The sequence below is a fragment of the Somniosus microcephalus genome, chromosome 2 (assembly GCF_052327205.1).
Source record: "Somniosus microcephalus isolate GS21.2 chromosome 2, FLI_Smic_1.0, whole genome shotgun sequence".
Lineage (NCBI taxonomy): Eukaryota > Metazoa > Chordata > Chondrichthyes > Squaliformes > Somniosidae > Somniosus > Somniosus microcephalus.
In genome coordinates, this window is record NC_140988.1 from 57,225,313 (window position 1) to 57,248,539 (window position 23,227).

Below are 23,227 nucleotides of genomic sequence, written 5' to 3' on the forward strand. Positions count from 1 at the left end.
AAAAGAATGACGACGTCACACCTGGACGACTGTCAAAAATGCTAACTGACGCACAAGAAGTGTTCCAGGAGGGACTCGGAACACTAAAAGACATAACAGCAATGATTAAAATGGAGGAAAATGCAAACCCAAAGTTTTTTAAGGCCAGACCGGTGCCTTATGCGATCCGCCCAGCCGTCGAAGCAGAGCTGGAAGGGTTGGAACGTTCAGGAGTACTATCCAAAGTAGACTGGAGCGAGTGGGCTACACCCATTGTTCCTGTAATGAAGAGGTCATTGAGTAATACGCCTGGGGAACCAAAGAAGGTCCGCATCTGTGGGGATTTTAAGGTGACAGTGATCCCAGTCCTTCACACGGTGCAATATCCGCTTCCACGACTTGAGGATATTTTCGCCTCGCTATCTGGAGGTAAATGCTTCACCAAAATTGATCTAGCCCAGGCGTACTTGCAAATGTAGGTAGAAGAAGCTTCGAAACAATACCTTACGATCAACACTCATAAAGGTCTCTACCAATACAACCGGCTGGTGTTTGGAGGAGCCTCAGCTCCGACTATCTGGCAAAGGGTGATGGATCAGCTCCTGCAAGGGATTCCAGGGACCCAGTGTTATTTGGGCGGCATCTTGGTCACGGGCGAAAATGACGGTGATCACCTCGCCAACTTGGAGAAGGTGCTCACCAGATTAAAGGAATATGGGCTCCGAGCTAATCGCCACAAGTGCGAGTTTTTCCAGAAGCAGATCTCGTATTGTGGCCACGTTATTGATGAAGAGGGGTTACATAAGTCCCCTGAAAAGATTGAGGCAATCGTCAAGGCTCCAGCACCGGAAGATGTGTCACAACTGAGGTCGTTCCTCGGGCTGGTGAACTACTACCATAAGTTCTTACCAAATTTGTCTACAGTATTACACCCACTGAACACCCTACTGCAAACGGGGGTACCATGGAAGTGGAATGATGAATGTAAACGAGCTTTCCAGAAGTGCAAAGTATTGGTCACGTCAAAAGAGGTGTTGGCCCATTTCAACCCAGCACTACCAATTCGGTTGGCATGTGATGCATCACCCTATGGTATTGGAGCGGTGCTGTCGCACAAATTCCCAGACGGGTTGGCGAGGCCAGTAGCCTTTGCGTCTCGGTCACTAACCTCAGCCGAGCGCAACTACACCCAGATCGACAGGGAGGCCCTCAGCCTAGTATGGGGAGTAAAAAAATTCAACCACTATCTGCATGGGCAGAAGTTCACCTTGCTGACTGACCACCAACCACTTGTCTCCATCTTTAACCCAAAGAAGGGCACTCCGGTGATGACTGCACAACGGCTACAAAGATGGTCCCTTTTTCTAGGGGCGAACCAATATGAAATAGAGTATAAGGGCACGAAACAGCATGGAAACGCTGATGGGCTATCACGCCTGCCACTGCCTACTGTGGAGGAAGCTCCAACAGTGGACCCTATCGAAATATTTTATTCGTCGATAATGGAACGATTGCCAGTAACTAACATGGATATAGAGAAGGAGACCCACAATGACCCGACACTGTCTCAGGTATATGATTTGATGGTGAAGGGATGGCCAACACATGGCGACTCACTGTTGCCAGCATTCTCATCCAGAAGAGAACAGCTGTCAGTATGCCAGGGGTCAGTGATGTGTGGATCCCGAGTGGTAATTCCACCCAAGTTAAGGGAGAGAGTGCTCAATGAGCTTCACGAAGGCCATCTGGGAGGGGTGAAAATGAAAAGCCTTGCTAGGGCTTATGTGTGGTGGCCGGGGATCGATCAACAAATCGAAGACCTAACAAAGAGCTGCTCAGGATTCCAGAAGGTCCAAAATGCACCACCACATGCCCCTCTACACCCATGGGAGTGGCCCTCCTCTCCATGGCAACGGGTGCATATTGATTTTGCTGGTCCATTCATGGACTCAATGTTCTTAATAGCAGTGGATGTGCACTCGAAATGGCCTGAGGTGATCAAAATGTCCTCAACCACTACAGAGAAAACGATTGCAGTCCTACGGACCATATTTGCCAGGAACGGCTTGCCAGAGCAGATTTGCTCTGATAACGGACCGCAATTTGTGTCCGAAGAGTTTCGGAAATTTATGAGAAGGAATGGGGTAAGGCATTACACATCCGCCCCGTAACATCCAGCCACAAATGGATTGGCTGAGAGGTTCGTAGAAACCTCTAAAAAGGCGATAAGGGCCATGTGCGATGATGAAATTCCACTACAGCATAAGGTGGACAATTTCCTGTTAGCCTACAGAAATGCGACACATGCAGTTACCAACCAGACCCCGGCCATGATGTTCTTTAACCGAAGGTTGAGATCTCGTCTGGATTTGCTCAGACCAAATGTGCGAAGAAATGCTGAGGATAAGCAATTCCAGCACATCAATGAAAAGCCGACAAGGAGCTTCAATGTCGGACAACCAGTCTTGGCCCGCGACTACCGGACAGAGGAATGGCAACCCGGAATGATATGCACACGGCAGGGGCCATTAATGTACACAGTGGATGTCGGGGAGAACATTGTGAGACGCCACGTCGACCAGATCCTAGCGTCACAGCAACGAGTCAACCCCATGCCTCGTGTACCTGGGGATGAACCCGACATACCGGTAGCATCTACCTCAGAAAAAGTAGCAGCAGAACCTGATGAACTAACCGATGAAAGGGGGCCAGAATCGCCTCCGCACCAAGAACAAGAACCTCAGGAAAGGCACTATCCAGAAAGGATCAGGAAGCCGCCCCAAAGACTGAATCTATAAATGGACTATTTCAGTTTAATGTGCATGTTAAAGTGTTAACTGTTATTTGAATGTTATGGGTACTGTTAATCTAAAAGGGTAGGAATTGTTGTGTATGTACCTTTAAGAGAGAACTACTTTTATAAGCCTTGAGCATGCCTCTGTACTGTTAGTCTTTAGACTACCCTCCTCCAGTAAACACCCGTTGATTGTTAATTTACAGCCTCCGTCTAGTTATTGGAAAACATCATACTTTAAGAATCACGGATTCAACACTCCCCTTAAAGGCACATACACTACAATTCCTCCCCTTTTAGATTAACAGTACCATAACATTCATTTAACAGTTAACACTTTTAACATGCAACATTAACTGAAAATAGTCCATTTATAAATTCAGTCTTTGGGGCGGCTTCCTGATCCTTTCTGGATAGCGCCTTTCCTGAGTGTCTTGCTCTTGGTGCGGAGGCGATTCTGGCCCCCTGTCGTCGATTGGTTCATCAGCTTCCGATACTACTGTTTCTGGGGTAGATGCTACCTGTATGTCGGGTTCATTACCAGGTACGCGAGACATGGGGTTGACTCGTTCCTGTGACACTAGGATCTGGTCGACATGGCGTCTCACAATGTTCTCCCCAACATTCACTGTGTACATTAATGGCCCCTGCCGTGTGCATATCGTTCCTGGTTGCCATTTCTCTGTTCGGTAGTCGTGGGCCAAGACTGGTTGCCCTACATTGAAGCTCCTTGTCGGCTTCTCATTGATGTGCTAGAATTGCTTATTCTCAACATTTCTTCGTACATTTGGTCTCAGCAAATCCAGACGAGATCTCAACCTTCGGTTAAAGAACATCATGGCCGGGGTCTGGTTGGTAACTGCATGTGTCGCGTTTCTGTAGGCTAACAGGAAATTGTCCACCTTATGCTGCAGTGGAATGTCGTCATCGCACATGGCCCTTACGGCCTTTTTAAAGGTTTGTACGAACCTCTCAGCCAATCCATTTGTGGCTGGATGATACGGGACGGATGTGTAATGCCTTACCCCATTCCTTTTCATAAATTTCCGAAACTCTTCGGACACAAACTGTGGTCCGTTATCAGAGCAAATCTGCTCTGGCAAGCCGTTCCTGGCAAATATGGTCCGTAGGACTGCAATAGTTTTCTCCGTGGTGGTGGAGGACATTTTGATCACCTCAGGCCATTTCGAGTGCGCATCCACGGTTATTAAGAACATTGAGTCCATGAATGGACCAGCAAAATCAATATGCACCCATTGCCATGGAGAGGAGGGCCACCCCCATGGGTGTAGAGGGGCATGTGGTGGTGCATTTTGGACCTTCTGGCATCCTGAGCAGCTCTTTGTCAGGTCCTCGATTTGCTGATCGATCCCCGGCCACCACACATAAGCCCTAGCAAGGCTTTTCATTTTCACCCCTCCCAGATGGCCTTCGTGAAGCTCATTGAGCACTCTCTCCCTTAACTTGGGTGGAATTACCACTCGGGATCCACACATCACTGTCCCCTGGCATACTGACAGCTGTTCTCTTCTGGATGAGAATGCTGGCAACAGTGAGTCACCATGTGTTGGCCATCCCTTCACCGTCAAATCATATACCCGAGACAGTGTCGGTTGATTTCGGGTCTCCTTCTCTATATCCGCGTTAGTTACTGGCAAGCATTCAATTATAGTCGAATAAAATATTTCGACGGGTCCACTGCTGGTGCTTCCTCCACAGTAGGCAGTGGCAGGCGTGATAGCCCATCAGCGTTTCCATGCTGTTTCGTACCCTTATACTCTATTTCATATTGGTTCACCCCTAGAAAAAGGGACCATCTTTGTAGCCGTTGCGCAGTCATCACCGGAACGGCCTTCTTTGGATTAAAGGTGGAGACAAGTGGTTGGTGGTCAGTCAGCAAGGTGGACTTCTGCCCGTGCAGATACTGGTTGAACTTTTTCACTCCCCACATTTAGCTGAGGGCCTCCCTGTCAATCTGGGCATAGTTACGCTCGGCTGAGGTTAGTCACCGAGACGCAAAGGCTACTGGCCTCTCCAAGCTGTCCGGGAATTTGTGCGACAGCACCGCTCCAATACCATAGGGTGATGCATCACACGCCAACCGAATCGGTAGTGCTGGGTTGAAATGAGCCAACACCTCTTTTGATGTGATCAATTCCTTGCACTTCTGGAAAGCTCATTTACATTCGTCATTCCACTTCCAAAGTACCCCCGTTTGCAGTAGGGTGTTCAGTGGGTGTAGTAACGTAGACAAATTCGGCAAGAACTTATGGTAGTAGTTCACCAGCCCGAGGAACGACCTCAGTTGTGATACATTTTCCGGTGCTGGAGTCTTGACTACTGCCTCAATCTTTTCAGGGGACTTATGTAATTCCTCTTCATCAATAACGTGGCCACAATATGAGATCTGCTTCTGGAAAAACTCGCATTTGTGGTGATTAGCTCGGAGCCCATATTCCTTCAATCTAGTGAGCACCTGCTCCAGGTTGGCGAAGTGATCACTGTCATTTTCGCCCGTGACCAGGATGTCGTCCAAATAACACTGGGTCCCTGGAATCCCTTGCAGGACTTGATCCATTGCCCTTTGCCAAATAGCCGGAGCTGATGCTACCCCGAACACTAGCCGGTTGTATTGGTAGAGACCTTTGTGAGTGTTGATCGTGAGGTGCTGTTTCGAGGCTTCTTCTACCTCCATTTGCAGGTACGCCTGGGCCAGATCAATCTTAGTGAAGCGTTTTCCTCCAGATAGCGAGGTGAAAATATCTTCAATCCTCAGAAGCGGATATTGTACCGTGTGAAGGACTGGGTTCACTGTCACCTTAAAGTCCCCACAGATGCCAATCTTCTTTGGTTCCCCAGGCGTATTACTCAACGACCTCTTCATTACAGGAATGATGGGTGTAGCCCACTTGCTCCAGTCCACTTTGGACAGTACTCCAGAACGTTCCAAACCTTCCAGCTCTGCTTCGACGGCTGGGCGGATCGCATAAGGCACCAGTCGCTGTTATGCCTTTTAATGTTCCGAGTCCCTCCTGGAACACTTCTTGTGCGCCAGTTAGCATTTTTGACAGTCGTCCAAGTGTGATGTCGTCATCCTTTTTGGCATCTACCGTCAGTGCTTGTATGGCATGCCAATCTAACTGTATCTTCCGGATCCATTCACGTCCTGGTAGTGGTGGTCCTCCATCTGGCAATACATATAATTCCATTTTTGATGTTTCCTTGCCGTTGTATACCACGTTTACCCTTATCTTTCCTTTGGGGTAGACTTTTTGCCCCGTGTACATCTTCAAGATAACCTCTGTATCTCTCAAGGGTATATGTGAGAATAGCCGCTTGTAGTCCCTTTGGTTTATGACTGTTAGGGCTGATCCTGTGTCCAATTCTATTTTCACTTGGACTCCGTCTATCTTGAGCATGACCCAGATAGTTTGGTGATCCTCCATTTCTGTTACCTTATGTAGTTTCAGACAACCCAGCTCCTTGCTTCCGGAGTCTGTATCACTTTTCTGTTCGTCTGAACTACTCTCCGTTACCTTATGTACCTTTTTGTACTTCTCCTGTGGAGGTTTCTTGCTGCTGGTTTTCTTTCCCGACCTGCAGGCTCTTATTATGTGTCCTACTTTTCCACACTGTCTGCACACTTGGTCCTTGAACCAACAATCCTTATGGTCGTGTGTTGTTCTGCTGCAGCGATAACACTTCACTGCTCCATATGACATTTCATTTGTGCCATATTCTTGCGGCCTCCGTTGTGTCTCTGCAGTGCCCCGTGCGGCTGCTTCGTGTGATACTGCCATGTTGAAAGCCTTGTCCAGCGTAAGATCCTTTTCTGATAGAAGCCGTTTCTGGGTTCCTTCACTTTGAAGCCCACACACAAACTTGTCCCTTAAAGTATCTGCTAGTCCCGTTCCTAACTGGCAGTGTTTCGATAGCTTGCGCAGTTCCATTAAATACTCAGCATTACTTTCGTCTTTATGCTGGTTCCTTTTGTGAAACTTAAATCTTTCTGCTATCAGCAGCAGTGTGGGGTTTATGTGGTCCTGTAGGATTGCCACTATGCTTTCAAAATCCTTTTGCACTGGCCTCTCTGGGGTGACTAGATTTCGCAGTAAGCCATACGTTTTTGCACCCATTGAATTCAACAATACCAGTGCTTTCCTGACATCTGGCACTTCATTCGCTTTGCAGTACACCTCTATGCGTTCTACATATGTCGCCCAATCTTCGACTTCATTGTCGAACGCTGTGACCCTGCCACTCTTCTGCATCCTTGGATGTGGTTAGACTGTCTAAAAATGGCGTCTCCCGCGCTCTCCCTTCTTCACCTCTGGCTCAAAATGGTGTCTCCCGCACTTCCCTTTCTTCTCCGCTGCGGCCCAAATGGCGTCTCCCGCGCTTTCTTTTCTTCCCCCGCGGACGCTGCTCAGCCCTTGAACACCGGCCGCACTCTGCGCGTTTTCCTGCGCGCTTCTCTCGTTGACGCCGCTCTGTCTTCAACCCCGGCTGCGCCCTGTGCGCTTTACCCTCTCTCTTACCCGTCAACGCTGCTCGGCTTTTTTCTGTGCCGTCGGTCGGCTCCCGCCACCGCTGTCCGGGAAGGGTCTGCGCCGTACCTGCTGCCAGCCCGCTGCGCTGGATCGTCGTGGCTGGAGAACCAAGCCCAGCTCTCCACAGCCTCCTCTGCCTGCTCAAGTCCTCTTAGGATGGTCGACGCCCGCACTGATGGAATCGGCCTTCTTCTGCAGAGTTGCAGGTAGGTTCGAATCCCATCCTCGTCGCCAATGTTGCATCCGTGAATCTTTAGGTAGTGTGTCCTTCAAATAATTGACAGAGACTGCAGAGTTACAATCAACAGGTGTTTACCGGATGAGGGTTGCTCTAAAACTAAACAGTACAGATCCCTACTCAGGGTTATATACAGGTGTGGTCACTGCCGGTACTACAGTATACAGGAGCTGTAAAAAGTAGTTCTCCCCTTAAAGGCACATACACTACACCTTCTAAAAGTTCCCCAAGACCTGAGACAACAAAGTCCTGCCACCTGCAAATAATGACTGATCAAATATCCTCTTTAATGTTGGACCTGCAGCTGATAGCCAGCAAGCCAATAGTGTTCACGCCAGGTTTCACAGGCGTCATCCCCACCAGGTGCGTTTTGCGTGGGAAAAGGGTTAAACAGGCAAGGGCCTGTTAAAATGGGATTATAAAGGCCAATCCGTGCTGTTTAAGGGCCCTAAAGACCAATCCCGCCTGTTGCAGGCGAGACTGATTCGGGTCAATCAGACACACCTAGGTTAAAATGGTGTGGAGGCGGGAACCAGGCAGGGGGGGTCGCGACCCCTAGGTTTTGCAATTTTAACCCCCCGCACACCTAAAAGCCCGCCTCACAGCCCAAGGAAAATCGAGCCCACTGGCCGTGATTGCAGGAGAGGGGATGCACTGGCCGCAATCAGTGAGGGGGAGGGGTCTGGCCACCACTGGGGGGAAGTGGGGATTGCCCGGTGCAAAGGATCCAGGATCCAGATACCGGCAGCTTTGCCTGACAGGGGAGTTGACAAAACCCCCTCACCCGCCCCCGCCCAGCCTCAGCTTGAAATTGCAGATTGGTTCCCACTTACATCATTGGACCCAATCTGCATATTTAAAGTAGGACCCCACTTCCTTCCTGTGGGTGTTCTTCTCTCCTGCTCAAAAGAGCAGGTTAATATGGGGCCACAGCGGAAATAAAGCGGTATCAGAGCGGGTAAGTGACTCCCACTCCTTTAACCCCCCCACCAGCCCGGTGTCTGTCAGGCAGGTGCCATTTAAATCGGGCCCTAAGTGTCTGTTTTAGACATTTCTAAAATAATTTGTTGTTCTGTTTCGCAGATGATATTGTATTGTTGATGGGAACACTTGGGGATCTCATGCATACTCCTTGCAATCTTGAACAATGGCCCAGTAATTCGGGTCCCAACGCGTGAGTACGGACGGGGTACTCACGCGTGGGCCCGATGGAAGTGCTGGTTTTCAGGATGCACAGTGCATGTGCTGAAAACCGGCATTTCCTGTCCTCTGAAGCAAGGGGTTAAGAGGCGGAACGCGTGCGACGTTTCAGGCAGCGCGTGCGCGCTGAAATTCCTTTTTTTTTTAAAGAGTTGCCCGTGTGTAAAGGCCTCCGGTTTTTACGCGTGAAAAAAGCAGACGTAAGTACTTAGTTTTAAAAGGTAAGTGGTCTATTAATAAAATTTAGAATTTTTTTTCCACAGCTTTATTATTTTTAAAGAATTTACAGTAAGGTAAGTGTATTTTTAGACCCGATTTGTTAAAAAATTATTTTTTTCAAAAATTTGATTAATTGTTTAAAATAGTTTTTTTTAGTTATTCATAGTTCATTTATTTAGTGGGATGTTTTTTTAACTTTTATTTGAAGTTTAAGTACTGTTTTGGGCGCCCTGAGTTTTCATGAGTTTGACAGTTCTTACTATCAAACTCATGAATGAACTTTTGCAACCTCCGATTGGTTGCCCAGTGCTCACGTGATCCCAGCCGGCTCATCGAACTAACTACGCCGCTGGATCACACAAGCACAGTGCGCCGGGAGCTGGACCGGGTCACAGAGCGGAAATCCACGCAGGCCCAGGCCTCAAATGTCGGCGCGATAGGTAAGTGTAGGTCAGGGGCTTGCACCCGCGGGAAGCCCCTGACCCGAATTTCTGGGCCAATAAGTAAACAGGCTTAGAGGGGATAAAACAGAGTTTTTTAAAACGATGAAGGGATTAGATTCTGTCTAATCGGATAGGTTATTTGGCGTAGTTAGGGATGGTAGGACTTGAAGGCATGTTTATAAAATCTTTAAGCAAAGAGTTAGGCTAGACATTAGAAAGTATTTGTTTGCACATTGCCCTCTGGAGCAGATTATCGAAGCATGCGATGAGTATGGATTCCCTATCGTGAAAGGATGCTGGATCAACTTTTGTTCTCGGTGTATATATAGATGATTTGGACTTGGGTATCGGGAATACAAACTCAAAATTTGCGAATGAAACAAAAGTAGAAGGAAGACTGTAACAGCCAGGAAGACATGGACAAAAACAAGGAATAGGGAGGTATACACTCAATGGAAAGATGTGTGGATGACCAAATAGACTTAGGGGTGCAAATACATATTTCCCTGAAAGTGCAAGTGCAAGTAGCTGAAGCCAATAACGTTTTGGGTTTTATAAATAGGGACATAGAATAGAAGAGTAAAGATATATAATGATAAATTTATGTAAACATTGGTTGGACCACAGTTAGAGAGTACTGTGTGCAGTTACGGTAGTGTAGTGGTATTTGTTATTATATTTGTAATGAAGAAACCATGTCCCACTTTGAGAATTTTAAATTCAGTTTAAAAAAAATCTGGAAGTAAAAAGCTGGTAAAGTGACCACAAAGATGTTGGATTGCTACAAAAAACCCAACTAGTTCATTAATGTCCTTTTAGGGAAGGAAATCTACTGTCCTAACAATAGAATCATAGAAATTTACGGCACAGAAGGAGACCATCGTGTCTGTGCCGGCCGAAAAAGAGCTATCCAGCCTAATCCCACTTTCCAGCTCTTGGTCCGTAGCCCTGTAGGTTACAGCACTTCAAGTGCATATCCAAGCACTTTTTAAATGTGATGAGGGTTTCTGCCCCTATCACCCTTTCAGGCAGTTAGTTCCAGACCCCCACAACCCTCTGGGTGAAAAAGGTTTTCCTCAACTCCCCTCTAATCCTTCTACCAATTACTTTAAATCGATGCCCCCAGGTTATTGACCTCTCTGCTAAGGGAAATAGGTCCTTCCTATCCACTCTATCTAGGCCCCTCATAATTTTATATACCTCAATTAAGTCTCTCCTCAACCTCCTCTGTTCCAAAGAAAACAAACCAAGCTTATCCAATCTTTCTTCATAGCTAAAATTCTCAAGTCTTGGCAACATCCTCATAAATCTCCTCTGTACCCTCTCTAGTACAATCACATCCTTCTTGAAATGTGGTGACCAGAACTGTCACAGTACTCTAGCTGTGGCCTAACTAGTTTTATGCAATTCAAGCATAACCTCCCTGCTCTTATATTTTATGCCTCGGCTAATAAAAGAAAGTATTCCATATGCCTTCTTAACCACCTTATCTACCTGTTCTGCTGCTGTCAGGGATCTGTGGACATGCACTGTTCCTCTACTCTTCTCAGTATCCTACCATTTATTATGTACTAGCTGGGGGTGCCCGGCGTTGCCAGGGCAATTTTGGGCCGCGCGGTCTCCCTGCCCCTGTCTGTCCCCCCTCTCTCTCCCTCTCCCCCTCTCCCTGTGCTGTCCTCTCCCTCCCTCCCCTCCCCCTCCCTCCCCTCTCCCTGCCTAGCGCCTGAGGCCCGGTGCCGTTGTGATAGAGGCCATGCGGGGCCTAGCGCTTGAGGCGCGGCCGGGTTGTCCGGCCGAGACGGACCGAGCTAAGCTCCCCCGCGGACCATGTGGCTGACGGCCGGCCGCTGCCGCTCCCCTGACCGCTGTGTGTGTCAGGCCGAGCGGTTGCGAGGCACGGCCCGAGTGAGCCCAACTTACCTGCCGCTCCGGCGGGGCAGGAGCGGGATCGGGAGCCGCAATGTGGGGGTTTCTTTTGCTGCTGCTGTCCCTGTGGGGATGGAAAAAATGGCGGCGAAGTTTAGGGAGACTGGAGGATTAGGACCCGCCCATGACGCACTGATTGGGCAACCATCAAGTGAGTGAACTGTAGGATTGGTCAAGCAGCACGTCACTCAACGCTAATGAGAGGTAGGATTGGTCAACCGCTAATGAGTAGATTTTTGAGGATTTTTGAAAGTTTTTTGTATACCGTCCAAACAATTTTTGTCTGACAAAAAAGTAAATATGCCTACAAGAGTCCCCAATGATAAGCTTTCTTTCGATATAACATACGTGTAGGTACGCTCTATAACTTTTGATTGTATAGCCGGACAGACAGAAAGACAGAGAGACAGACAGAGAGACAGACAGAGACAGAAAGAGAGACGTACCGGTTTATATATATAGATAGATAAATGCATTACCTCACACTTCTCCGGATTGAATTCCATTCATCACTTTTCATTTCACCTGACCAGTCCAATTATAGCTTACTACAGTCTACAGCTTTCTTCCTCACTATCAGCCACATGGTCAATTTTTGTATCATATGCAAAATTCTTAATCCATGCACCCTACGTTGAAGTCTAAATCATTGATATATACCACAAAAGTCAAGGGACCTAGTACTGAGCCCTACAGAATTCCACTGGGAACAGCCTTCCAGTCATAAAAACAACCATCGACCATTACCCTTTGCTTCCTGCCACTGAGTCAATTTTGGATCCAACTTGCCACTTTCCCTTGGATCTGATGGGCTTTTTTTTTCTGACCAGCCTGCCATGTGGGACCTTGTCAAAGGCCTTGCTAAAATCCATGTAGACTACCCTCATCGATCTTCCTTGTTACCTCCTCAAAAAATTTAATCAAGTTAGTCAGACACGACTTTCCCTTAACAAATCCATGCTGACTGTCCTTGATTAATCATTGCCTTTCTAAATGTCAATTAATACTGTACCTTTGAATTATTTTGAATAATTTGCCCACTGAGGTTAGGCTGACTGGCCTATAATTACTCAGTCTATCTCTTTCTCCCTTTTTAAACAACAGTACAATGTTCGCAGTCCTCCGGTCCTCCAGCACCATATCTGTAGCCAGAAAGGATTGGAAAATGATGGTCCTTTTTAATTTCACCCCTGCACTTTCTATACTCCTCTAGGTTTTCTGCAGTATTTAGCTCTTAGTATCTGCCCTATATATGATTCCAGGCCCACACCAACATGGTTCACTTTAAACTGCCCTCTGAAGCAGCCTAGCAAACCACTCAGTTGTATCAAATTGTGAAGTGTCCAGTGGTCAAAAGAGGAAATATCTTCTGGGGGGGGGACAAGATCTAGCCCACTCTGACTTACTGCTTGGCACTTTGGAAGGGATGTTAATATCAAACTAGTTGGCACATCATAACTTGTTTTGCAAAGGATCTTCCAGTACATTGAAAGCAGATGTGCATCATACTTGAAATGAAAAAATTACAGGGCTATGGGGAAAGAGCAGGGGAGTGGGACTACTTGGCTAGTTCTTTCAGAGAGCTGGCACAGGCACGATGGGACGAATGGCCTCCTTCTGTGCTGTATCATTCTATGATTCTATATAGCTGATGAGAAAACATTCAGACTTGGAACACTTACGTGTCCATGATTCAGTTGCAGAGTGGCTGGCAGCTTCTGCTAAAGCTTCATACCTCCAATTAGTGGAACTACCCTTCGCTGGGGTATGTGCATGTTGTGGTCAGAAGGATGGTGATAATATTTTATGGCGAATTCTGGTGCTCACTATTCCAGTTATGAGAGTTCCTGGTTTCTGTTGTCCACCTAGTGAGGTTTCAAGCCCACACATGTTAGTTGTCTAATGGCCAGCTAGTAACAATCTATCTTGGGGAGGGAAATAAGAGGGGCTTGCTTAGGGTCAAATTGGCTCCAAGATGACCAAACTGAAGTTGAAAGATTGGAACGGAGTCAACTCTCTGTATAATCAGCAATACAATACTTGAGCCAAACAGTTCTTCAGTCCTCTAGAGCATTGTTGATGACTGATCAGTCAGCCTGACTAACTAAGTACAACAACGACTTACATTAATGTAGTGTCTTTGACATAGAAAAACATCTTTATGTGCTTCACAGAGGTGTGTTGGGAGATACATGTTCAGCCAAAGAAAGAGAGAGATTACAACAGGTGACCAAAAGCATAGGCAAAAAAGTAGGCTTTAAGAATTAAAGGTCTTTGTCAATAGGAGGGAGGTGGAGATGTGGAAGGTTTTGTGGAGGAAGTTGCAGAAAGTGGGACCTAGGAACTATAGCCATGATCATTAATGATGATGCAAAAACAGGGGTGAAGCATAAACGGCTGGAATCAGAGGAATGAAGAGTACATATGGGTTTTAGGGCTGGAGGAGGTTATGGAGGTAGGAAGGGTTGATGTCATGGCAAGAATGAGAGTTGAAGAGGTAAATCTGACAATTAGGACTGGGAACCTTCCCATTCATGTTGCGATAATGCTCCAATCTGGGTGCAATGCCGCAAACATTTCAATTATCTCATTAGATCAGGAAACGTTAGTACAAAGCCACACTCAACTGCATCCTGCTGTGCCTCTCATCACATCCCCATCACTCTGCCTTCCCTACCCTACTCCTGCACATCCTTACTCACACCAACATACCTTGAACATTCACCCATCTCTCTCTCTCTATCTACGTTATCACATTACCATCTCACTAGCCACCCCTCACACTCACCCTCATCCTAGTGCAATCATACCAACTAACAACACACAAGGGTAGCCACTTGGGTGTTTTATGCAATGTTTATATGAAGTTTCTGTTAATGTGGTTTCAAACATAAAAATCTTTATCTTCAACACTTTCCGGTCTTGGACAGATTTGTATGCATCTTTGGAAGTGGCTTAGTGAGTGGCAGTGAATGGTGAGAAATAACGGTACCCCCTGTGCAATGGTGATGAGTGTGAAAGGAATAGCTTGGGAATGGTAGGGATGCTTTATGGTGTTGGTGTGGGGTGGTGCCAACCTGGTGCATCATGTGGCAGCCATATGGGTGTACAGCGTCAAGTGAAGTAAATCTGGATCTGGCCATGATGAGGCAATCCCTGGCCTCCCAGACAGCAATGTGCTCGGGTGCTGATGCCCTGTGTCCTGTGCAGCATCAGGTGATTGCAGAGAAGGTTGGTGTTGTTGTTGGTGCTGCTGGTGTTGGAGCACATCATGGTGTGATTCTTAGGCCCAAGGTGAGACAGTATAAACAGCACCCATGTTGATGAAATAGATGGCAGGTAAAGTACAGATAACAGAATCATTCTGTCAACGGTGAGAGAGTTCGTCCAATGAGGTGACACTGGATGGAGACTTTGCTGGAAAGACTTGCAGCCTGCAGAATCTGTGCTGGAAATGAACTGAGCAACAGCTTCTGCCTGAGGAAAGTGATCATCTGAAATAACAACAGAAAATGCTGGAAACACTCAGCAGATCAGGCAGCATCCGTGGAGAGAGAAATAGAGTTAACGTTTCAGGTCTGTGATCCTTTGTCAGAGCTGGAAAAAGTTAGAGATGTAACAGATTTTAAGCAGGCCCAGAGGCAGGGAAAGGGGGGAGGGGAGGAAAGAACAAAAGGGACGGTCTGTGATAGGGCCTTAGGACGTCCTAAGGTCGAGAAAGGAAAATTCCGGCCTATGTGTTATTGTTTCTTTTGGCGTAGCTGATAAGTACTCTTCAGATTCATTAAGAACTAAAATCAAAATGTTTGCCAGAAATGTAAAATCAAGCAATGAACAGACTGACACACCCACTGTGGTCATGTCATGCTGAGGACCTGTCAGTAACAATGTTATGTCCTGTCATGCTGAACACATCAGCAATTGTCAATTCATTCCCAGGTGAACATAGCCACTTCCACCTGTACACAGTATACTGCTGTGTTTCATATCTTTAATAACAACAGTGTTATAATTACTGGGGTGAAAAGAAATCAAAATAAATAAAGAATGAAGAAAGAACTTGCATTTATATAGCACCTTTCTCGACCTTCGGACATCCTAAGGCGCTTCACAGCCAATGAGGTACTTTCAAAGTATAATCGCTGTTGTAGTATAGGGGAACACGGCAGCCAATTTGTGCACAGCAAGGTCCCACAAACAGCAGTGAGATAAATGACAAGATAATTTTTTTTGACGTTGGCTTTGGGATACATATTGACCAGGACACCAGGAGAAGTCCCCTGCTCTACTTCAAATAGTTCCATGGGATCCTTTACTTCCATCTGAGAGGCATTTGAAAGACAACACTGTTGACAGTGTAGCACTCGCTCGATAACTACACTGATGTGTCAAGAACAGACTCCCTTCCCATGTGCTTCTGCACATCCACATGTAGTCTACCACTGCTAGTACTCTCTCTAGATTTACTACTGATGTTTTCCTAAAGGCCCATGTTACCTAACTGGGAGTACTACTATTCTAACTTATAAATACAATCTGTAATTTAAAAAACTGAAAATCATCAATTGATCTCATGGGGAAAAAATTGAATCGCGCCCCCTTTGGGGCGCTAACTTCACCGGGGCACTACTTTTAGCGCCCCAAAAAAATTAACGCCCCCGCTGCCGAAATTGAGTGGTAGCGCCCCAAGAGGGAAGCAGGGCGCTACTGGAAGTGCCCCGCCTCCCTCTTGGGGCGCTGCAAGGGAATATCGCAGCGCTATGGCGCTGTGGCACGTTGCGCCACGGTATTGCAGGCCTTCCTCCCCTTCTTAAAGGGGAGGGGCCTTGCGCAGCATGACCCGGGGCCCAGCTGGACCACCGGGGATCAGAGTGCCAGCAAAAGAGCCCAGCACTCAAGAGAAGTGCCGGGCTCACAGAGAGCAGCCGGCACTCCGCGGGGGGGGGGGCAGTCAGGAGGCCAGGGACGGCAGCGGAGGCAGGTGCAGGCAGGCGGCCAGCAACAAAAATGGCTGCCCGGCACCTCGCTTTTAATTAGCGCCGCCTCGGCCGCAGGTAGGCCCCCCTGACCCCGTCAGACATAGCGTCCGACGGTAAGTCGGGGGCACTACCGAAGATCGCGGCCAGGGCGCGAGTGGGGCGCTGCGCATGGCGATGACGTCATCGCCGGTGGTGCAGTGCCGCAGGGCACTAACGGTTACCGCCTCCGCTAACCTCCCACTGAATTTCGCCCTCTTAGGGTGCTAACGGGGATGGGTGCTTGCGATGGTCCTCTGGGGGAGTAAAGGAAATGTCAGAGATGTGATGCCAAGGTTACATGCACATTGCATATTGCAGATGATCATAAGTCCATCTGTTAGAGCTTCAGAATCATTATCAGCGACTCATGCAATGTCAATGAGAGAGATGGAAAGCTATTCTGTCACCAGCTTGCTGTGATGCACCCGTCTTTCCGTCCCCGACTTGCGCATCATCCTCCACTCCCACGATCTCCAGGACCGCCTCCTCCCAGGGGGCGAGGTGGGCTACTGAGGGTGGCCCTCCTCCTGTCCTCGCTCTTTCTCGCTTATTGTGAGCTCTCTTTTCCTGCAATGAGGGAGACAAGTGGAGGTTGAGTGAGAATGAAGGAGTGGGTGTAGAGAATCCATAGCATAGATGCTTAGAAGGAGACAAAAATGGAGTGAGGTGGCAAGACCAAGGGCCCTCCCTGTGTGTTGTCAGTTGTTTTCATAGCATCACAGTGATAGGGAGTGTGTGGGCTGCATAGTCGAATAGTTAGGTGAATGTAACCATAGAGAGAGAGGGAATGGGTAAGGGTGCATGGATGTCAGTGTCAAGAGGGATGTGGAGGAAGAGATTGCTAAAGCTGAGTGCTGGTGAGGAGAGGCAATGGGGATCAGATTGAGGGTGATGGGAAATTCATACTCTCTTTTCCAGTGCGCAGAAGGTCATGAAATCTCTTCCTGCACTGAAGCCAGGTTCTGCGGGTTACTGACAAAGTGTTGACCTCCTCTGCCAACTGGATCCAAATCAAATCAAATGAAATCAAAATCAAATCAACTTTTATTGTCATTGTTAGTGCACAAGTGCAGTACAACGAAATGTAGGCTTGCGGCTCCCGAGAGTGTACATTTAGATTAAGACATTTAAACGTTCAACATACATTTGGCTTGTAATACATTAACATAAACATAACCATAATAAAGTGCATTGGCAGATGTGCAGGCTTTAGAGTTTATTTGTGGAGTTCAGTAGGATGACAGCCCTGGGAAAGAAGCTGTTCCTAAATCTGGTCGTACGGGTGCGAATGCATCTGTAGCGTCTCCCAGATGGCAGGAGGGCGAACAGACTGTGGCTGGGGTGGGTAGGGTCTTTGATGATGGACCGTGACCTCCGTAAACAGCGTTTCTGGTATATGTGCTCTATGGTCGGTAGCCTTGGTCCACACAGCCTTGGTTTGCTGGGGAGGCTTCTTCCTCCCTGAAGAAGGGAAGAGCACCTCTTTATGTGCTCTTGCTCCCTCTACTAAAGCCTGCACGGCAACATCATCGAAGCGGGGTGCAGACCTAGATCTCTGGCTGGCCATTCTTCCTGCAGGTGCCTCTCACTGCAAAGGCCAAAAGGTTGGCAGTCTGCAGAAGAAGCAAAGCTTGTTGCAGACCTTAAATGCAGCAGCAATGATGACATCATTGGAGGCGACTTTCAGACTGGCAAAACTCATTGGCCATGGGTTCCCACACATTGGAACTCAATTGGCCAATTAAGTTAAAATGGCATCATTTTCCCACATCGATTTAGAATCGGGTGGCTAACACGAAAAGCGGATTACACGACCTCAGCCCGCCCCAGTAACAAAATCCAGCCCATAGAGTCATAATGGCACAGAAGGAGGCCATTTGGCCCATCGAGTCCGTGCCGGTTCTCTGTAGAGCAGGCCACACAGTCCCATTCCCCCCGCTCTATCCCCGTAGCCCTGCAAGTTTATTTCCCTCAAGTGCCTATCCAGTCTCCCCTTGAAAACATTGAGGGCTGGATTTTATCAATGGAGGCGAGTAGGAGGCGGGACTCCCACTTTTGGGGTTGTAGTCCCGCCTCCATCGAGTTGTGGCCAGCCCACTCAATTTTCCCTTGATTGACCTTGTTGAGCCCGCCCAGCGGGCTCAGCAGGCCAATTAAGGGCCACCCGGCAACAGGTGACGTCACAGATTGACATTTCATCTGTCAAGACCTTTTGACAGATGAAATATCAGCGTTTGACAGCTCTTTGAAGCTGTGAAACACTGACAATCTGTACTCTAAGTTAATTCCTTCCTCTCAGGATGATTTAGAGATCTCTCCAGAACAGAAAACAAAGGCTGCAGATTTTGACAACTCGCGGCCATTCTGCTTTCTTTGCCGGTGAGGTGAGGGACTCCCGAGACCTGAAGGAAGAAAGTCTGCATTAGTACGTAAAGGTAAGTAAAACTTATTTAAACACTTTACACACACCAAACACACTTACCTCTGCACTCATGCACCCATCACTCACCTGAACACTGGACATCTCGAACCCTCCAAGTCCTTCAGCCCGACGGTTCGCCTCGCTAACTTGGCGTGGTTTGGAGCCGTCGGGAAGCCCACACTTCAGGGATAAAAATAGGGATTAGGCCAAAAACTGCCTGTTAACTACCTGTTAACAGGCAGCTAATTGGCACTAATCCCCTTCCCGCCTCGGGGAGGTGGCTCCCAGCACAGTTCGGGTACCTGCCTCCTGGGAAACGGGCATGGAGGTGGGCTGGGGGCGGGATGGGTTCGTGCCCCCCGATTTCGCGATTTTAACACCCCACACGCCTCCATTCCCGCCTCCACGGCCCTGGGAAATTCTAGCCCTGAGTGTCTCCGCTTCCACCACTTCCATCAGCAGCGAGTTCCAGGACCTCACCACTCACTGCGTAATAAAGTTTTTCCTCACATCCCCCCTGTATCTCTTGCCCAAAACCTTAAATCTGTGTCCCCTAGATCTGTAGGATAATAGAACAGCTTAACCTATACAGTATTAGGAAACCTGGAGTAAGAACATATTCCTTTGGGACATGCAAATTACTCTTCCTCAGTATAGCTGAAATAGCTCCAATAGAGGAAGGAATTTAAGTCGGATTTGGAAAATAATTAGCATGAGCATATATAATCCCTTCCCCAAAAGGCTACCAGGGATCACACTGATGCATACTTATAACAAGGATTTTTCATTCAAAGGGATGGGTGGTTGGTGGGTTATTTTGCCTCAGTGAATGGGAGAAAGCATTGAGAGCCACAATCTTACAATTTTAGTCTGTTGGCATTGGGGTGGTGGAGGGGGGTGGGGGTGCGTGGGGTGGTGTTAGGGTTTGAGGCTGAAATCCTGCCTAGTGGGGATGGGGGTCATGTAGGAATAAATCAAGCTGAGTGGAAGGGTAACAGGGGAGAAACTCTGCTCACTGGAAGGGCGGGCTTCTTGAGTGTTGAAGTCCTGCTCAGTTAGGGGAGACAAGGGGAGGGGGGAGCTAATGAATGAAATCCTACACAATGGTGCAAGGATCCATGGCCAAATTCTGACTGGGTGGGGGATTGAGGTCAAAATGTTACTCATTGGGATGGGTGAGAGTTCATGCTCAATGGTGGGTGAGGAGGAGGTCAAGGCTGAGATTCTGCACAGCGGGAGTGGAGGGGCTTCCTGTTCACTGGTGGTAATGGGGAAATCCTGCTTAGTACTGGGGGTAGGTTATTACTGAAATCCAGGTTAGTTGGGAGGAGGGGTGTTGCTGTGTTGGTCTTGTGACTCACTTAGTGTTAGCTAAGCTTAGAGATGGACTTTCTCGCAGTGCATTCAGGCTCCACTTTGGACTTGTGCTCATTCTTACTTTTCCATTTCACATGCTTCATTTTATTTGCAATTTTCCAGCTTTCAGTGATTCGTTTGTGGTTTACATTTATTGTTTCAAGCTTTGTAGTAATAGGCATTGCATTTTTCAGTTTGTCATTAGGGTTTTTTAGATTTCTGCTTCTGTTTTTTGTTTATTCAATTTTTCCAGTAGCATGTTAATGGTTTTCTCCCAAGCATGATAGGCCTATCACAGGCCTACCACATACTGACAGTGGCAACTATAGGTACAATTCCAAAAGGAATGTGGACACCACTTACTGTTTTTAATATATAATAGATATAATGCTTATGGGATAGAGAAAATAAATCCAAAGCAATACTATCAGATACACTAGGGCAGCAAGACAAGAGGCCATGGGTTCAGGGTTGTGAATGGCAAACCTGGGATAAATATCAGGAAGTGTTTCATTGTGCAGAGGGTTATAAACAGCTGATTGGGGCCGAGAGACTAAACTCATCCACGGAACAGCAAGATGCAGTAGGCTGATACTTTGCAAGAAGGAGATCAAATGGGTTGAACGGCCTTCTTCATTCTTCACACAGACTAGTCAGGCAACAGCCTGACATCGTTATACATTCAGAATTAGCCAACATCCCAGATTCCACCATTACCATCACTGGATATATTCTGTCCCAGCAGCAGGATAGACCAACAAGAGATGGGGGGATGTTATATACAGTCGAGTAGGCATCACCCTGGGAGTCCTCAACATTGACTCTGGACTCCATGAAGTCTCATGGCTTTAGTTTAAACAAGGTCAAGAAAGCCTGCTGATTAATGCCCTCTCTCAATTGTTGAATCAGTATTCTTCCATGTTGAATACCACTTGGAGGAAGCACTGAGTGATGCAAGGGTACACAATGTACCTTGGGTGGGAGATTTTAATATCCACCACCAAGTGGCTTTGTAGTACCACCACTGACCATATAGGCCGAGTTTGGGCCTGCGTGAGGTGGTAAGGGAACCAACATGATGGAATGCCTTGCTTAACAGCATCCTTACCAGCCTACCTGCTGTAAATACATCTGTCCAATTAGCATTGGTAGGAGTTAACGCTGCATAGTCTTTGTGAAGACAAAGGGGGTGAAATTGGGTATCGCCCCGTTTGGGGCGCTGACTTTTGAAATTTTGAAAATTTAGCGCCAGGCGCAAAGAATTCTGAACTTCTACTAAATTGGGTGTTAGCGCCCCAGGAAGGAAGTGGGACACTAAATCAAGTGCTAATGACCTCAGTGGGGCGATACAGGGGCACTACCAGCAGAGTGCTAATGAATTTCAGGTGCAATTAATTTAGCAATGATCCTTCGTATTGGTTCCTTACAGCTCTTAAAGGGGAGGTTGCAACATTGTGCAGATGCCCATTTTCAGCATTGCTGGTTTTCAGGCAACCTGCGAGCGAGTGAATCCCCTGATGGCTATGGCTGTTCCCACTCCCAGGGAGAGAGCTCGTCGGTTCACAGACATGACATCAGAGGCATTGGTGGCTGGAGTGGAGCGAAGGAGGACAATGCTGTTCCCGGTCACTGGAAGGAGGCCATCGCCTCAGGTGTTCAGGGCAATGTGGAGGGAAGTGGCCCAGGAGGTCTTGGCCAGTAGTGTGGTGGAACACAGCCTGACACAGTGCTGCAAGAAATTCAACGACCTCAGTCGGGTGGTCAAGGTGAGTACATGCTGCAACAGCTCCTACATACCAGCATCTGAACCTCTGTCTGTGCACACTGCACAAAGAACCACACCCCCACCACTCACCCACCAAACATCTTCACCTACTCAAACTCACATCCACATCTCACGCCTTGCCTACAATCACAGCTATTCAACGACGGCAGGCAGGCAGATCTCCCAAACACATAGCTGGACTCTGACTCAAACACATTTGTTTCTCTTGCAAGCCAAGACTGCCCACAATAGGAGGGAGCAGCAGCAAACAGGCGGGGGTGATGCACAACTCCAGCAGCTTTCAGGCCTGGAGGAGCGAGTGCTGCAACTTATTGGGCAGCAGGTGGTGGGTGGCATGGCCATCGGCAACGTCGACCCCATTGGGAGGAAAACAGTATCTTCAGCCCCTCTCCTTCTCTCATCCCATTTCCCGCTCACACCACAAACCTTTCTCACTTTCCAGCTCCTGATGCTGTCTGCATTCCTTGCTCCATTCCTACCCCCCTGCCCTCACCTTAATGCGAGTCTTGTGCCTTTATGCTTTCAGATAGTCAGCAACCAGATGACCAGCCTGTCCCTGAGCCTCCCACTGAGAGTGAGGAAAGAGAAGAGGAGGAGCAAAGCACCGCATCACTGCATTTCTCACCCACAGGCATCACCTCAGATATTGGCACTACGCGATCTTTAGAGGCAAGTTTAGTAGAGGGCTCTGCACTTGGTGATGCACAGGGGATGAGCGGGCTGCAGCAAGGCCAGGGGGAAAGGGTAGCTCGGGAGCTAGCTCCCCGGAGGGCGAGTTTGCGGGTGAGTTCTGCTGCACAGGACTCAGATGAGGACCTTGATGGGGAGGCATTCACAAGAAGGGTGCTGGCCATGCACTCCGAGATGATAGGTGCAATGGCAAGGGTGCCAGAGAGCCTGTCCGCAATGGTAAGAAGCATGGAGGAGTCCACCTCCAACATTGCACAGAGCTCTGCGCACACCATGGAGCCCATCCTTGGCAGTCTGCAAAGGATGGTGGACTCCCAGAGAGACCGTGCGGATCCAGCCCTCATGCCTCGTGTCATGGGCGATCTGGCAGCATCCATTGCAGCACAGGTGGAAGCGACGCAATGTCTTAGTGCTGTAATGCAGTCAATGGTTGCTGCCATTGAGTCTCAGACTGCTCTCATGCAGTCTCAGCTTGATGCCACGCAAGCTCTGACTGTTGCCATCGACGCTGGGTCCACTACAGTCCACAAGGGGTCTCACGGTGTCACAACAGGCCTCCAATCTGTGCTCCAGCAGATTGCTAGGGATGCTGAGGTGCTGCCCCGG